The sequence below is a fragment of the Anabrus simplex genome, chromosome 1 (assembly GCF_040414725.1).
Source record: "Anabrus simplex isolate iqAnaSimp1 chromosome 1, ASM4041472v1, whole genome shotgun sequence".
In the NCBI taxonomy this organism is placed as follows: Eukaryota; Metazoa; Arthropoda; class Insecta; order Orthoptera; family Tettigoniidae; genus Anabrus; species Anabrus simplex.
The window spans coordinates 1,780,014,259-1,780,028,238 of record NC_090265.1 but is presented as its reverse complement, the minus strand read 5'-3'; the positions used below and the strand labels follow the sequence as shown (position 1 = coordinate 1,780,028,238).

Sequence of the window (13,980 nt, the reverse complement as noted above, 5' to 3'; positions counted from 1 at the left end):
GTAAATAAATAAAATAATAATATCTTCATCAACTCTTCAAGAATATCTTGTGTTCTCTACTGTGGGCTGTCGGCTAAGCGTGCTTGCCACAGAACTGCAGAACATTCATCGCATCAATGCTTTTCTTTCTCCCGTCTTTGTCTGCTGTTGCATTACTAAGCTTGTTATCGCTCTTGTTTTGAACCTCCGTATTTGTTCACTGGAAGAAAAGGAGGAAAATGCGGTTGTCTTATCATTCTCCCTTCCGGCCTTTCAAATGCCCTCTTATCTTTTTCTTAACTCGTATTCCGTAACCTTTAAACTGCTGTCCGAACCGAATGGTGGCGTGCCAGATGCGACCGTGCCGCATGCGACCCGTGCCACTAGCGACCGGCGTTGACAAGCAAATTGTCATTTGGTAAGTTGTGTCATCACCCAAGATAAGGTAAGCTAAAAGAAGTGCAATGCCATTTCAATAAGTCCCATAAGCAGCTACTGCCCCTACTTTACATAACACTTCTGGGGGAAACTCGTTTTACAACACGAAACATGGTGATGCGTTTACGTCTTTTCCCACCGGGTGAGTTGGCCATGCGGTTAGAGGCGCGCGGTCCTGAGCTTGCATCCGGGAGATAGTGGGTTCGAATCCCACTGCCGACAGCCCTGAAGATGGCTCTCCGTGGTTTCCCATTTTCACACCAGGCAAATGCTGGGGCTGTACTTTAAGACCAGGGCCGCTTCCTTCCCATTCCTAGCCCTTTCCTATCCCATCGTCGCCTTAAGACCTGTCTGTGTCGGTGCGACGTAATGCCAGTAGCAATAAAAAAGATCCTAATTCTCTGAAATTATTTACGACTTAGGCCTACTTACTTATCGTGTCCTATTAGTACCAGGAGTGTCCGAGGACGTGTTCGGCTTACCTGGTGCAGGTCTTTCTACCTGACTCCCTTGGGCGGCCTGTGCGTCTGGATGTGGGATTATGATAATGAAATAGGGAGAGATGGAATCCGGTTTCGGCACGAAGCCTACTCCTCTCTAATAATACCAAGGGGTCTGCTCAGTGCTTTACGTCGCCATCCGACGGCCGAGTCACCATCAACAGCATCATATCCCCTCACTCCATTTGCACACTGCGAAAAGGTTTGGATTTGAATCCCGGCTTTTGGCATGCAATCTAGTGATTAGAAACTGTCTACCACCAACTTTCCTACCTTGCCGGCCAACATTCGGGTGGTGATATTTTTTTCATCCAGGCTAAGTGGCTCAGACGGCTCAGATGGTTGAGATGCTGGTCTTCCGAATCCAACTTGGCAGGTTCGATCCTGGCTCAGTCCGGTGGTATTTGAACGTGCTCAAATACGTCAGCTTTGTGTCGGACTTACTGGCACGTAAAATAAGACCTGCGTGACTAAATTCCGGCACCTCGGCGTCTCCTTAAACCATAAAAGTAGTTACTAGGACGTAAAGCCAGCAACATTATTATAATTTTCTTTCGACCAACGGCACTCGAACCTGCTACCAACGGTGTCAGACCTTTATTTTAGAAAAGACTAAGTTAGCTACTTATAAGCAATCTGCCACTTGGTGACAGCCCTTAATGCAGATCAATTGTAAGTGATTGATGGGTCGCATCCGGCACGTAACCGTTCGAATGACCCAGTCTACATGGAACATAAGGGATCTCAACAGAATAGCTGTTTAATTTAGCGTAGCTACGCGTAAATTTGGGGAGAGATGATTTGGAATACGTTACTATCTTCCTTTTTGGTAGTGGTTTAACGTCCTGCTAAATCACATAGTAGGAATAGGAGACGTCTGGAGGTATATGAGATGAGGTGTTGGAGCAGGATAGAAAAATGCTCGTAGACAGCTAAACTCATATTTCAAAAATGCAATTATAGCAAATCACGTGGCACTAACGCATCTCCAACTACAAACAAATCCAAATAGCCCTACTAACACACCCCAACCCCTACATCCCGCCCAGCCAAGTAAACAACACCCTGCTACTGTTACTCCTATACCTCCTAAACAGCCAATCACTCCCAATTCAGGGCCACCTCGGTGGATTGAGTAACTGAGGACCCTATAAAACTGTAGCCAAGTACCCACCACCATTCTCCCACGCCCCAGCAAGATTCCAACCCCCGCCAAGAAAACTAAGACGACCAACGAAAATTCTCACTTCCTACACTTAAATCCACCTTCAAATGCTTTCTCTCCACTAACAATCCTCAGCACTACTTCTATTCAATTCCTCTCCCACCTAACAGTAAATCATCACCATCACTACCGAAAAACCCACAAGATGAAGCACTATTTCTCGGAGACGAGGCAGGAGCACCGCCATTAAAACGCTGCTTATTAAAGTGATGCTACTTTTCAAAATTTAACTTCCGCACACTCACAATGGAGTAAACGTGTCAGTCTACGAAAATGTGACAGTCACTGCGAAGCAACACGGTACAGTCCCCTTGCGGAACCTACGCAACATTGGGCTTGGTCAGTTCCTGGATGGGTGACCACTGCCACATACCGAAACGCATTGTTCGCTGTGTCAGCCTATCACAAGCAATGCTCCGACACCTTGGTAAACAACTCTCAAAATGTTACTCACACTTAACGTTTAACCATATCATATTGTAAAACACGCCTTAAATGTCTTTAAAACACCAAAATGTTAAAATAGCATAATGCATAAACTACATAAAGGACCGGCAGAGGAGAGCAATTAAGCGCACCGGTGACGGTACGTCACATACCACCTATCTCCAGAGAGGTAGAGATCATACGGATTACCAGGGAACAACTAAACTCACAAATATTCTTAGAAGAATATTCACTCATAAAGAAGAGAAGAGAAGAGACTAATTATTTGGCAATCACTACAAGCAAAATAGCTTTATAATAAACTGTAGCACCCATCACAATATAGCAGGTGGAAAGTTGTCTAACTCCCCAGCTACTTTCCGCCAATATTCACTGAGGCTGTTTTACACGGAACGCACCAGTAATTCCATCTATCGGAGATGAATGGTAGCAGAAGAGACAGAACAAATCATAACAATGGTCATTGTAATGTTACTGTTGATCAGTTTTATGAGCTTTCTATATTGGAAGCCTTCACATGCACTTTTCTTCCGACTCTGTGATATTAGAGCATCTAATGTAAAGGGAGTCTTTCCTTCTTTTATGGCTCCCAGTTCTCTTATTCTACGGGCTGCCTGGCCGAGGCGGTGATGGCGTGCTCGGCTCGCCCGGAAGGACGTGGGTTCGAATCCCCGTCAGGAAGTCGTAAAATTTAAGAAACGAGATTTCCACTTCCGGAGGTGCACATGGCCCTGAGGTTCACTCAGCCTACACCAAAAATGAGTACCAGGTTAATTCCTGGGGGCAAAGGCGGTCGGGCGTAAAGCTAACCACTCTACCCCATCAAGTGCCGAGGTTACGGATAGTGGAAGCCTTTACCTTCCACTCTTCCAAGGGCCTTCATGGCCTGTACGGAGATGACTTTGCTTTGCTTCTCTTTTTCTTTAAGTGATCGTTCTTTCACAATTTTCTCAGCTTTTATAATCATCCTCACAATTTTCCTTGTGTATATGGATCAATGACCACGCGGTTTTACACCTTAAGACAATCATGACAAAAACCATCGCCAGTTAGCAATGCTCGGCATTGATATTAACTAAGCAACAAAAGTCTAAATTATTCAATTCTATTATGATAGTCGGTACAGTAAAACTGTAAAAGACATAAATGATCGGAACTTGTATTCTCTGTAAATGTTGTTTTGTAATACTTTTCAATTGGACCAATAACATAATTATTTAAAAAAGTAATGTTTAGGCACCTTCCCCTAAAGTACCATTGCAACCTGCGTGAATATAATTATTTATACCTACATTGTAGTACCTTATTCTTAGACTACACATACAGATGTTCATTAAATTCCGTTCACCTATTTTCTCGTTGTTCGGCGTTGATATGGACTTAGCAAAAAAATCGAAATTCATGGTACGATGAAAGTGTGTAAGACGTATGATCGCAAATGTAATTCTATATAACTTGGTTACATAGTATTTATCGATAGGACCACTAATAACATACGGTAAACATTTGAAAATTACATTTTAAGCTTTCCCCTAAACTACCATTTCACTCAGGGTCAACAAAATTATTTGTATCCTAGATTATATTGCCTCATTCCCCGACTTTACATACCGATTTTTATTAAATTATCTTCAGCCATTTCCTCGTGATGCGCGTACATACAGTACATACATACAGACAAACAGACAGAGATGACAGAAAACTAACAGGTGCATTTCCTTGTTACTGTGGACACGACAGATACAGAAATATAATTATTTTTAAATTCTGAGATGGGATGGGATTAAAGCAATTGTGGAGGAATGTGAAAATAGGTTTGTACCTCTAAAGGTGGTAAGGAATGGTAAAGATCCACTATATTATAACAGGGACGTAAAGAGACTAAGAAGGAGGTGCAGGCTGGAAAGAAATAGAGTTAGAAATGGCTGTGGAAGTAAGAAGAAACTGAAGGAACTTACTAGGAAATTGAATCTAGCAAAGAAGTCAGCTAAGGATAACATGATCGTCGCCATAAGACCTATCTGTGTCGGTGCGACGTAAAGCAAGTAGCAAAAAAAAAAAAAAAAAAAAGGATAACATGATGGCAAGCATAATTGGCGGCCATACAAATTTTAGTGAAAAATGGAAGGGTATGTATAGGTATGTTAAGGCAGAAACAGGTTCCAAGAAGGACATTCCAGGAATAATTAATGAACAGGGGGAGTGTGTATGTGAGGATCTTCAAAAGGCAGAAGTATTCAGTCAGCAGTATGTAAAGATTGTTGGTTACAAGGATAATGTCAAGATAGAGGAGGAGACTAAGGCCAATTAAGTATTAAAATTTACATATGATAACAATGACATTTACAATAAGATACAAAAGTTGAAAACTAGAAAAGCGGCTGGAATTGATCAGATTTCTGGGAATATACTAAAGACAATGGGTTGGGATATAGTACCATATCTGAGGAACTTATTTGATTATTGTTTGGTCGGAGGAGCTATACCAGATGAATGGAGAGTTGCTATTGTAGCCCCTGTGTATAAAGGAAAGGGTGATAGACATAAAGCTGAAAATTACAGGCCAGTAAGTCAGGAACGTTGGGTCCCGACTGCAACGGTGTGCTGCTAATGCTGGTGCCTGCGTTGAAATAAGGAATGGCAAAGACCATAGTACTTAATAGAATTCAATACAACCGCGTAACATTGTTAAGGACAGAATAATAGTGAAATAAAAAATTGGAATATAATTGTGGATCATCCTGTATATTAGTATTGTTTTAAATAAAACTTTATTTCCTGAATATTAAAACTGTTGTGGTGTTTGAAGATTCGGACGGCAGATTTTGGATAAGGTGAAATACGACATGATATGTTAAGTTTGATATAAAATTCCCCAGTCTGCTTTGTGGAGTAAATCATCGAGTTAAGCCGCGATCGAACCCACCAACTCGGACTCACAAAACCAGCGTTCTACCATCTGCGCAACTCAGTCTGGAAATACGGGGAAAGAATAACAGTTCGACTTCATGAAATTTTTCATTTCAGTACTCTGAGGAAACCTGAAAAAAGACAAGCGGATAAGGAAATTCTTTTCGAAGTGAATATTTTAAAGGAGAAGGCACCTGAGACATATGCTCCATCTATTAGTCAGATAACTACACTCATGAGCTTTACACAAAAAGAACTAGATGGCTCTGCATGTATTTGAGAATTGCGAAGTAGACAAAGACCTGGCATAAGTTCTCTACTCACGTGACATTCAGGGTTGCTACCTTTATCATTTCAAAGTCCCGAACATGGGAAGTAAAGGACGACTTAACTCTAGCCATAATTGAAGGATTTTCTGTTGAAATCTATTAAAATAAGCATTGTTGGCTGTTCCTTTTACGTTAATGTCATAGTCCGCCTCTGTAGTGTAGTGGTTAGTGCGAGGCCCGGGTTCGATTCCCGCTTCTGCCATAACATTTGAAAAATTGGTACGAGGGCTCGGGAGTTCAACTGAGTAGAGGTGCCCCAAGCGGTTTTCCGTGGTTTCCCACCTCTCATCCAGGCAAATGCCCTAACTTAAGGCCACGACTGCTTCGGCCGCTTCCTTCCTCTTCCTTGTCTATCCCTTCCAATCTTCCCATCCCCCTACAGGGCCCCAGTTCAGCATAGCAGGTGAGGCCACCTGAACGAGGTACTGGTCTTCCTTCCCAGTTGTATCCCTCGACGCCAAAGTCTCACACTCCAGGACACTGCCCTTGAGGAGGTGGGATCCCTCGCTGAGTCCGGAAAAAAACAACCCTGGAGGGTAAACGGGATTACGAAAGAAAGAAAGAAAGAAAGAAAGAAGCCAAACTACAGCATATTAACATCTGTAATAAATTATCGCTTGCAAATAACGGCTACATTAATGCAACTAGAAACTTGGAACAAGAACGTACAATTTGTTTGCAAGATCTAGGCATAGAAATGAATGATCGAGTTTTGTTCAAAAATGGCCATCTTCCCAACTTACGGAAGGTCCGACAGATACTACGAGACAGAGAAGCTCAGTCATGGACGAAGTTGCCGCACAAAGGAAAGGGCGTTGGACTCTTCCAGGAATACACGCCAGCGAACAAATGGATAAGAGATCACCGAGGCTTATCCTGTGCGGAATGGAGAGCGAATGTGTGCGCCGTTCGCTCCGTGTTAGGAAGGTCACAGGACAACACCCTCTGTCGGCGTTGCCACAGAGAGCACGAAACTCTTGCCCATGTCTTGGGAGCCTGCTCTCACGGGGAGGTATTGAGAAATTCCCGCCATCACACAATACGACACATGATTGCGACCTCGCTGAGGGATCACGGTTTCACGGTACACGAATAGGTCTCTGGCCTAGCTACCGACGGGAGTAACAGACGTATTGACATGATAGCCTTTCAACCAGCTGGCAAGCAAGGACTAATTTTAGATCCCACAATACGCTTCGAGTCGCACGTTGGCCAGGCCGAAGAGGTGGACGCCGAAAAGAAGTCAATTTACCAGCCAACTGTAAACTACTATAAAGATAAATATCACCTAGACAATATTTCCGTCCATGGACTCATGATCGGAGCTCGAGGCACAATCCCTAAATTTCTTGTACAGCTATGGGATTCTCTCGGTCTTAGCCGGACACGACTTCACGACATTGCTATCGCCGCAATACGAGGTTCAGTGACCATACTCCGCAATGATCTATATAACTTCTGAAGAACCGTATTGCAAATCTATTCCTGAGCCTTTTGGTGAATCTTCTACCTGGCACACTAGCAAAGTCAACAGTAACTTAGAAGACAAAATACTGTGTAGCCGACATACTTTGTCCTTGTGGCAGCCTCCGCATGGGGGAAGTTGTAATAATAATAATAACACTAAGGCAAATGACGGGGCAGATCCTCTGATAGGCCAGCGCTGCTCCCCTTTCGCTTTCTCCGCACCTCAAATCACCGCAACGCGTCTGGTCTGAGAAAAGGCGTCATCCTCTAAGTTTTTACCTCACACTACCTACTTTTCAGTTTTCGGAGACGCCGTGGTGCCGGAATTATGTCCCGCAAGAGTTCTTTAACGTGCCTTTAAATCTACTGACACGAGGTTGACGTATTTGAGCACCTGCTAATACGACATTTTAGCAGTGGCGGATGGTGGTATCTGAAGCTGGGTGTTGTACCAAAATTTGCAGTGTCACATTTTTATAGCTTACGGAAATAACAAGAAACTCTATTATCGTTAAATAATGGACTACACTCCTCTAATATATCTGGCAGTTACAACCCAGGAAATGAGAGGTTAATTACACACTGTAACTAGAGTTGGTACTCTTAATAATAATGTTATTGGCTTTACGTCCCACTAAAGACTTTTTACAGTTTTCGGAGACTCCGAGGTGCCGGAATTTAGTCCCGCAGGAGTTTTTTTATATGGCAGTAAATCTACTCACACGAGGCTGACGTATTTGAGCACTTTCAAATACCATCGGACTGAGCCAGGATCGAACCTGCCACGGTGGGGTCAGAAGGCCAGCGCCTCAACCGTCTGAGCCACTCAACCTCGCACAGTTACTTTTGCCTCACTTGAATTGAAAATTTGCAGTCCTTTTTATAATTGAAGTAAAATGTTGGTAATATTGTGGGTGGTCTGGTATAGCGCGGAAAAAAAGAAAAATTACCCAGCAAGTTGGCCGTGCGGTTATGGTCGCGTAGCTGTGATAGTGGGTTCGAACACCACTGTCGGAAGCCCTGAAGGGTTTTTCGCGGTTTCCATTTTTCTTTTGCTGGGGTTTACGTCGCACCGACACAGATAGGTCTTATGGCGACGACGGGATAGGAAAGGCTTAGGAGTTGGAAGGAAGCGGCCTTGGCCTTAGTTAAGGTACAGCCCCAGCATTTGCCTTTTGTGAAATTGGGAAACTACGGAAAACCATTTTCAGGGCTGCCGATAGTGGGATTCGAACCTACAACCTCCCGGATGCAAGCTCACAGCCACGCGCCTCTACGCGCAAGGCCAACTCGCCCGGTGGTTTCCATTTCTACGCCAGGCAAATGCTGTGGCTGTGCCTTAATTAAAGCCACGGTTGCTTCCTTCCAACTCCTAGTCCTTTCCTATCCCATCGTCGCCGTAAGACCAATCTGCGTCGGTGCAACGTAAAGCGAAATTTGTAAATTAAAAAATGGAAGTGAAATTACCTTTGCGAGAGGAGAGAAAGAATGAAGTAATCTCCACAGGGTAGCGCTATCTAACGGGGACATTTGGAACTGTTTCTCGATAGGGGACTTGCTACTCTCGTGCAACTCCCTGAGACCGATTCTGGCGAGCATGCTACCTGATGCTATGCAGGCTTAGGCTCGTCCTTGCTGAGGTACATTGTGCCGCACTGTCCGCTAGGGAGTTGCCGTAGGAAAGCAAACCCCCTGAGTTCGATTCGAAGCCAGCAGCGTTTATTGGTCCGTTGCGAAACATTAGTACAGCGACCAAAAATGGTTGATTTTAACATGTTTTCGAATATATGTTGGGTTCGTTAAATTAAAACATTAGAAAAAAGACAACAAATGAAGTGCAAAATTAATGGGAGTTGTGCAACCTGCAACAATACCACGTACCGCCCCTGCATTTTACTAGTAAAAACATTCATCTTTACCAAACTAAGTTATGACTTTCTTCTCGCAAGAGCTACTTCACAGAGTGCATAAATGAAGTCAACTTAACTCTCCACTTTTGAACTTCAATAAATATCTTTTGTTACTTCCGGAAGCTTGTGGAAAAAATTGGGTTAGAGAGTAAATATTCATAAAACTCGGAATACGTTTCAGAAAATTGATAACTATATTGAATGTCTGCTTTCACAAATAAGCGATTGCGAGTTTATTGAACATCTCTCTTAGTAAATTATTCCATTTCCGAACTCCCCTTCCTACAAACGAATATTTGGCCCAATTTGTCCTCTTGAATTCCAAATTTACCTTCAAATTGTGATATTTTCTACTTTTAAAAACACCACGCAAACGTATTCGTCTACAAGCAAGTGCCCGCGGCTTCGCCCGCGTTTCTAAACCGGTTTTTTTTTTAGAAAAAGAAAAATGTATTCATTACAACAAATCGTTTTTCACATGAATTGCATATAAGATTGAGTTAGTTGGAAGAAAATACGGTTCACATATCATTGGTGGGATAGTGAAATCCTTCTATTCCTTAAGATTTTAGTCAATGAAATGAATATCGGGTAAATAAATAAATAAATAAATAAATAAATAAATAAATAAATAAATAAATAAATAAATAAATAAATAAATAAATAAATAAATAAATAAAAGGTTAAAAGTAATATAAATAATTAACGAAAACAGTTCTTTACCTGTATAAATAGCCATCGAACAATACACCTATATTAAAAATGTCATATCCCTGCGTGCCATACATTTGTCTGGGCATCGCGCACATACACACAGAGAAAAACTTCCGAATATTACGGACTGAATGTGTCTCATTGTGTCGGGGACAGAAAATAGCTTCCAACGCCTTGGAATTAAAATGGCGCCTTGACTTGTGTTATCTATCTTATGTACGTTGCCTAGCCACAGTGAATCTATGCATTTAATCTTGGTAACAGCACGTTGGATTGTCATACCCCAACACACGTTTTCCATCAGTTTTTCGTTCATAACTAACCAACGAACGCTAAAATGAAAAAAATCGGTTTCGAGGTGCATTCGGACCCCACTCCATCTACCTATGTTCAGAATTTCAGATCTCTGCATCCCGTGGATTTGACTGGGCATCCCGCACGCGCACGCACACACAAAACACACACACAGCCAAACACTTTCTTTTATTATTATAGAAGACTAATGTCATTCCACGCCATCTCTCCAATGACAGCTTGGAACATATCACTTCGTCGAACAGCTCGTCTCCTTTCACCCAAGTCTTCCCAGCATCTTCGCAATGCTAATCTTTTGTCGGAAATCACCCAGAACGAATCGAGCTGGTTTTATTAGAATTTTTTCCAGTTCTCGAATCAAGTAATCCTGTTGAGGGTCCCCTACACTGGAACCATACTCTAGTTGGGGTCTAACCAGAGACGTACAATGTCCTCTCCTTTACACCCCTAAATACCCTCATAAGTGCTAAGATCTGTACCCTGTATTTAAAATCCCTTTATGTGATTACCCTAATGAAGATTTTCCCTTTATGTGATTACCCTAATGAAGATTGTTCCTTGTCGCTACATACCTCAGTCACTCGCATATTGTCAAAAAGAGGGACGAGGATGAGACAGGTTAATGAAAGTAACACATTTGTTCTAGCTCATACCAGAAGACAGAGTGCACAACGTCTCGCCATCAGAGGTAGCTGTTATGCGCAATAATTTATTGTTCAGATGGTGGTTAGTAAGGATAGTTGTTTACTGCTGCCGTCAGTACAAATGAAGTTACTTGCGGATTAAGCCCAGGTTTATAACTATATGTTATGTTATCTGAGTATACAGAAGAACTGAAGAAATTGTTTAATGATGTGGACAGTCTTACAGAAGGAGTACAAGAGGAAAATAAATAAATCTAAACAAAGTAATGGAGTGCAGTCGGAAAAAGTCAGGTGATGCAGGAAATATTAGATTAGAAAATGAAGATTTTCGGTGAATCTAGGGATTGTGGCCTTAATTAGTGTACAGTCACAGCGTTTGGTGGGAAAATTGGAAACCACGGAAAAATACCTTCAGGCTGCCGACACTGGGATTCGAACTCATCTCCTCCCGAATGTAAGCTCACATATACGTGTCAGAAGTAAGGAGGACGTAAACTGCAGACTAGCACAGGCGTGGAAGGCCTTTCTTAAGAAAAAGAATTCACTCGATTCAAACATTGATATATGAATTAGAAAGGGAGATTTTGAACACTTCTGTATGGAGCATGGCATTACGTGGAGGTGAAACATGGACGATAACTGGCACAGAAAGAAAGGGAATGGAAGCTTTTGAAACGTGGTGTTACAGAAGAATGCTGAAGATGAGATGGCTAGATCTAATCACGAATGATGAGATGTATCTATTATTATTATTGCCATTAAGACAGTGGTTGAACTTGAATTTTACATGATTATCCAAATTCGTCTTGTTTTTTCCTTTGCTCTTCCCAAAATCTCTTCATTCTTTGACTTTGTTCTTGTTTCCTTTGTTCAATCCATACTTTTCCGGTTTTTTACTCTCTTTTACTTCAAAATTCGCACTCATAATTTTTTTCTGAATATGTTTCTTTCATTTATCATTGCCCTGTCGATATCTGCTTGTTGTATATCTTCTATTTCTTCCAGCCAATTGTTTTTTCTTGATTGAGCTCTTAGCTACATCAAAAATCCTCTTTGCGAGTCCGCTGCTGTCCATTCTGTGTAGGTGCCCATCGAACATTAGTCGCCGTTTTCTGATCACATTTCTGAGTCTGTCTGTGTATTCGTATAGTTCTTTAGTTGGTCTCTTCATCCATACACCATCTCTGTGTATTGCTCCAAAAATCTTTCTGAGGATTTTACATTCTGTTTTTCCTGTCTCTATGATACCTGTTTTTCCAGTTATGGTTGTTTCTGAAGCGTAAAGGGCTTCTGCTAGTACAACTCTATTATAGTGCCTGAGTTTGGCCTGTCTTGATATGTTTCTTTTATTGCAATGTTATTTATTATTAGCGTATGGTAACGTACACAAAACAATACAATGATTAAGTATACATGAACTGTAAGCACAAACTATTATATACCTACATACATTATCATTATAGACTGTTATGCCTTTCAGCGTTCAGTCTGCAAGAAAATGTTCTGAGCTCGGTAAATTCATGAAGCAGGATGCTGCCCTACTTGCACATAGTCCAAGTGAGGATCTCTCCTCTAACGGGTTATGGACCACCGGTGAATTGTATAGTCCTAGCCGCCTGAGCACAAGGAGAGCCACGACTCAGAATATGTCCGAGATGCCCACTCCCATTCCATAGCAACTGGTATCCCGACTCTCAGGACCACTTACTAGGCCACTCAGCCGTTGCCCATGGTTCACGAACTAGGACGTGACTACAGTAACCCACAAACATGACCATAATTATAAGATATACATATTATAATATTGAAAACAATCATGCAAGCAGAAAGGTTCAAAGAGTTAGATCTAAATTTTCCAGCCATTGTATGGCCTCAGCAGAAGCCACCACAAAGTCCTGGCTGGATCCAGCGAATGCCCTTCCAATGCATTCGGTGACAATATGGTCGATAGTCTGTTTAACTGCACTACAGTCACGGGCTGGAGAAGATCTCATACCCCATTTAAACATCATTGATCCACATCTCCCGTGGTTAGTACGGACTCTGTTGAGGGCTACCGATGTCTTGCGGGGCAAATCAAAGCCAGCTGGAAGATTCTTATAATTGAACAATGTCCGCCATTGAGTCGGAGCTACGCTGTTTCACTCTTGTTGCCAATCAGTTTTTGGATTGAAAACCCTCCTAACACGTTCCTATGCTGTTTGAATAGGAGGAGATCTTGATTTGAGGCAGCTGAATCTGCAGTGTGTCCATGTGAGTGTGTACGCTTTCTGAAGTTTGTTCTGCCTGTGTTAGATGTACACTGACTGACAGTGACAATGCAACACCAAGGAGGAGTGGTTCGAAAGGGATGAAAGTTGGGGAAAAAACAGAGACGGCACGGACGAATAATTGATGTTTATTTCAAACCGATATGCAGGTTACACAATGCGCACGGCATCGACTCAGTAGGATGTAGGACCACCGCGAGCGGCGATGCACGCAGAAACACGTCGAGTTACAGAGTCAATAAGAGTGCGGATGGTGTCCTGAGGGATGGTTCTCCATTCTCTGTCAACCATTTGCCACAGTTGGTCGTCCGTACGAGGCTGGGGCAGAGTTTGCAAACGGCGTCCAATGAGATCCCACACGTGTTCGATTGGTGAGAGATCCGGAGAGTAGGCCTACGCTGGCCACGGAAGCATCTGTACACCTCGTAGAGCCTGTTGGGAGATGCGAGCAGTGTGTGGGCGGGCATTATCCTGCTGAAACAGAGCATTGGGCAGCCCCTGAAGGTACGGGAGTGCCACCGGCCGCAGCACATGCTGCACGTAGCGGTGGGCATTTAACGTGCCTTGAATACGCACTAGAGGTGACGTGGAATCATACGCAATAGCGCCCCAAACCATGATGCCGCGTTGTCTAGCGGTAGGGCGCTCCACAGTTACTGCCGGATTTGACCCTCTCCACGCCGACGCCACACGCGTCTGCGGTGACTATCACTGACAGAACAGAAGCGTGACTCATCGGAAAACACGACGTTCCGCCATTCCCTCATCCAAGTCGCTCTAGCCCGGCACCATGCCAGGCGTGCACGTCTATGCTGTGGAGTCAATGGTAGTC

The 13,980-nt window shown here is 42.9% G+C and overlaps 1 protein-coding gene across 1 annotated transcript in view; it reads left to right on the top strand.

The window, feature by feature from the left end:
• The first annotated feature begins 352 nt into the window (after positions 1 to 352).
• Positions 353 to 13,980, top strand: part of LOC136883178 (uncharacterized) — a 46,227-nt gene continuing 32,599 nt past the window's right edge. The window contains exon 1 of the mRNA XM_067155372.2: positions 353 to 397. The gene's annotated coding sequence lies outside the window, so the exon portion shown is untranslated. The remainder of the gene's footprint in view (positions 398 to 13,980) is intronic.